This window comes from Fukomys damarensis, unplaced genomic scaffold (genome assembly GCF_012274545.1).
Source record: "Fukomys damarensis isolate Sample0158 unplaced genomic scaffold, DMR_v1.0_HiC HiC_scaffold_30, whole genome shotgun sequence".
Taxonomy (NCBI): Eukaryota; Metazoa; Chordata; class Mammalia; order Rodentia; family Bathyergidae; genus Fukomys; species Fukomys damarensis.
In genome coordinates, this window is record NW_022900942.1 from 62653614 (window position 1) to 62657995 (window position 4382).

Consider the following 4382-nt stretch of genomic DNA (forward strand, 5'->3'; position numbering starts at 1 on the left):
CACGGGGAGACGCCGCCACCGTCCTGCGCGCCCGGCCCTCAGGGGAGCTGCGGGGAGGGCGCTTCCGTAGCGGGGAGCCCTTCCTCCCTGCCTCCTGCTCCTCCCTTTCAGAGGCCTTCCCTTCTGCTTTTCTTTTTCTTTCTTCTACCTGTTTTCTTTTCTTCACTTTTCTCTTTCCTTTCCCTTCCTCCTTCCTTCCTTCCCTCCCTGAATTTTCAGACTGCTTGCTTTTTCTTTTCTTTCTTTCTTTCTTTCTTTTTTGTTTTGGTACTGGGGATCAAACTCGGGTCCTTGTGCTGATGAAGCCGCGGGGGACCGCTGAGCGACATCCCCAGCCGCTCCCTGAATTCCCCACCCCCGTCTTTGTCTCTGTCTGTCTGTCTGTCTGTCTGTGTCTCTCTCAATCCCCTCTTCTCTTTACTCCCAGCTACCTGTCCACACATGCTTGTCTTTGTTTTACCTTCCAAAGCCTATATAATGTTGGCTCCCAGAATCTTATGCCTCATGCATTTGCAATTTTATTTTCTTTTATTTGTCATATTATTATTATTATTATTTGGTACCTGCGGTGGAACATGGGTCCTGGTGCTTTCGAAGCAGGCGTTGGAATCACCGAGCTAAATCCCCGGCCCTGTATTTGCAATTGTGTTTTTTATATTGCATTGTGGGTCTTTTAATACCACTAGGAGCCTGGGGAAAAGAGCGCTGAATTCCTGAGCTTAGTTTCTGTTTCTTGCAGGCTTAGCTGGAAGAGGGCTCGAGTGCACCCCCACCACTCCCACTACCCCCACGGGGTCAGGGCCTGAGCAAGGTGTCCCGTCTTTCATCTGCATCTATTCATCTCTATTTTTTTCAAGACCAACCGTAAACACATCTCAAAGTAGCTGAAAGGATTAAATGAGGTAACAACACGGAAACTTTCCTTTTTCTTTTGTTACCAGGGATCGAACTCAGGACCTTCCACTTTCAAGCCAGGCAGCGGCACCACTGGGCTAAATCCCTGGCCCTGGGAAACTTTTTAAAGTCTCAGAGGGAAGCCGACTGCCTGCTGCGTGCTGTTGGATCCCTGCGGCCCGGCTGGGGTCCTGCTTGCACTTGCTGGTGGGCCTGTGTCCTTCACAGCCTCTGCCTTCAGCCACAGCCTAGGCGGTGCCCCCACCTTAGGCTGGCTGCCCTCAGCTTATTTATCTGTTTATGCAGAGATGGGCACGGCTCTGTGTCCTGGGCTGACCAGTCTCCGGCCTCAGTTTCCGGGGCAGGGATTCTGCCAGTGCCGCCTGCCAGCCCCTCACCAGCCGCCTTTAAGCAGCAGCCACACCTTCCTCCTGTGTCTCCTAAGGGTGTAAACTGGGGACTGCTGCACCCTTACACCCCTTACACCGGGAGAGGCAGCCTTCATCTCTCAAACTAAGCTGCTTGGTTGTTGTGCTTTGCTTTGTTTTCGTTGCTGTTTTACCGCTGCCACGGTTCCTACAGTGTTCAACGCATTCCTCAGGGCCAGCCGGGAATGGAGGCCTTGGGTGTGCTAGGCCGGTCCTGTGCCCTGAGCCTCACCCTAGCCAACCCGTTCTTAACTTCTGACTGCCTCTTAGCCAACCCAACGGAATACTCCACGAGCGCCCCACTTGCCTTTGTGACTCTGATTTCTAATAATTCCATTCTTCAATATTTGAGGGACATTGGTTCCAGGAACCGCCTCCCCAAAGAAGCCAAAATCCAGGATAAAAAATTCCTCAGTCCTACTAATTCCATTCTTCAATATTTGAGGGACATTGGTTCCAGGACCCGCCTCCCCAAAGAAGCCAAAATCCAGGATAAAAAATTCCTCTCAGTCCTACAAAATAATGTCGTGTTTGCATGTGACCTGCACATGCCCTGCTCTATACTTCAAGTCCTCTCTAGACTACCGACACGCATAGAGCAGTCTAAGCGCCTTGTATGTATCTGTTCCGTTGTTCAGGGGTAATGGCCAGAGAAAAGTCGACACGCTTTGTACAGGCAGTTTTTTGCTGAGCTATGCTGAGCTACATCCTAGTCCCTTATTCATTTATTCATTACTTTTTTGTTTGGTACCAGGGATCAAACTTTGCGCTTTTGAGGCGGGTGCGGTGCCACTGAGCTACCTCCCCGGGCCTCATCACTTAATTTTGAGGCAGGGTTTCTGGTAGAGTTGCCTGGGCGTGGCTCCGAGCTGCAATCATCCCGCCTCATCCTTCCAGAATGTGGGGGTGACAGGCGCGCTCCAACCTGCCCAGCTCAGACAAAACTTCCTTAGCGTTTTCCTTCGGTGATTGGCTGAAACCCAGGTCGGCTGATTGTGCAGATGGGGAGCCCAGGGGTGCGAATGGTGGCTGCACAGCAGGAGCGGCCATGTGGTGTAGAAAGAGGAGCCCCGAGCTCGGCTTCAGAGGCCTGGTGGGGCTGGCTTTGTCCTCTCCTCGCTGAGAAGTGTCCGAGTGACTTTCTTCCTCGCTGAGACCCAGTACGTGACACCTGCACTTCAAGGGGGTTTGCTTTGGCTCATGTTTCAGCATGGTTGGCTGACTCCAAGGCAGGACGGCACGACACGGGGACCTGGCGGATGTGAACTGCTCGCCGCATGGTGGACAGGAGCAGAGGTGAGGGAGGAGCCAGGAAGGGAGTTCAATCCAGACTCCACCTCCTAACAGCAAGTCAGCTGTAGGCCCCAAGTCCTCTTACCTGCCAGAGGTCCTGCCTATGATCTCATGAGGCTTTGGGGGACATCTAGATATAAACGGTAACATTCCACCCCTGCCCCCCAAAAGACTCATGTGCATCTCTTTATGCAAATCGCATCTAGTCCATCTCTAAGAGCTGCCAAAGTCCTCACAGTCCCAGCTTGCTGAAAAGTCCGAGTGCAAAGTCGCCTCTGAGACTTAGGTGAACTCTTAGCTGTGTGCTCCCGTGAAAATCAAAAAGAAGTTAAATCACTGCTGAAAAACAGTGGCACAGAGTAAACATCGCTATTTCCAAAGGAAGGGGCAGAGCCGTGGAAAGGAATGGGACCAAAGCAAGACTGAGAGCCAACAAGACGCAAGACGGACGTTAAGTTGCGCCGTTCCATGCCCCGCACGTGAGGAGGCTGTGGTGAGCGGCGCAGTCCACGTGGCTTGGGGGGCTGCACCCCCGCAGCCGCACGGTTTCTCTCTTGGGCTGACTTTGCTCACGCCCTGTAGTTTTCCTCAGACTTTCTGTGGCCCTCAGTTCTCTGGCTTTCTGGGGTCTCCCTCATTCCCACAGCTTCACCCACTGCCCTCTCAGGGACGCCGCCCGGCCTCCCAGGCCCTCTTCTGAATTCTGGGTGGAGCCTTCCTGACCCCACAAGCATTCTGCGTGGGTCTAAAACCAGCACCAGGTGGATGACGCCAGGACCTGCTGCTGGCTCCCGCAGAAGCCAGGCCTGTTTGCATCAGGGCTACAACAGCCTCCGAGTGCCTGGATGCCTGAACACTGGGAACAAAGTCCCAGCGAGCCAGGCCCCTAGGCTCTTCTGCAGCAGTGTTCCCGAGGCTCCTTCTCAAAGCAAAGTCTCGCTTCTCCACCCAGGGCCTGCAACAGGTAGGATCTTTCAGATTTCTCCCATGCCCTGAAGACATCCTTTGTATTTCCCTGGTGTAAAGTACTGGGCTTCTCTTAATGCGGATCTTTGCAGCAACCAGGCTTTCCTCTGCTCCAGTTTTACAGGACCCAACTTGACCAGACTCTTGCCTCAAACAGCGTCCAGCATTCTGGGGCTGCTTCTCCACCTGCCGTCTGCAAACTTTCCCAGACTCCTCTAGTTCCAGAGGCTTCTGAACCACACAGTTGGGTTTAGCTCTGGCAATGACTCTGCTTCTCTGGTATCAAAATCTGTCTTAGTTACTTTCTTCCTTTCTGGAAGGAAACACCCAACACTTAGAACACTTCACCATGGAGAGGCTTACTTTGGCTCACTTGTCAGTCCACACTTGGCTAGCTCCAAGGCAGGGAGGCAGGCAGAACAAGAAGCAAAGGATGGAGAGAGGAGCTGGGTAGGGAGACAAAGCCCTCCAGGCCAGGCCCCGAACCCACCTCAGAACAGCAGGTCACCTCAGAACAGCAGGTCGGCTATAAGCCCCATGACCCAGCCACCGCCCCACAGCCCCTCCTGTGAGTGCACAGGCCTCTCAGGGGACGTCTGGATAGAAACCATAGCAACACATAGCGAGACTGTATAATAGTGTTTGGGATATTTCATGTGTGCAATGTCTTCTACGTTCATTCATGTTATAACAAATGACAGAATTTCCTGTTGCTATTTGAAGTCTTTCTAGTATTCCCTTGTGTATGTTTATCACATTTTTAAAAATCTACTCATTACTGGGTGTGGTGGTGCACTCCTG

The 4382-nt window shown here is 52.6% G+C and overlaps 1 long non-coding RNA gene across 1 annotated transcript; it reads left to right on the forward strand.

The window, feature by feature from the left end:
• Positions 1-3006: 3006 nt before the first annotated feature.
• LOC117283751 lies at positions 3007-3768 on the forward strand. The gene is made up of 3 exons (XR_004514778.1): positions 3007-3108; positions 3283-3579; positions 3698-3768. It is a non-coding gene; the product is annotated as an uncharacterized LOC117283751 (long non-coding RNA).
• The last annotated feature ends 614 nt before the right edge of the window (positions 3769-4382 follow it).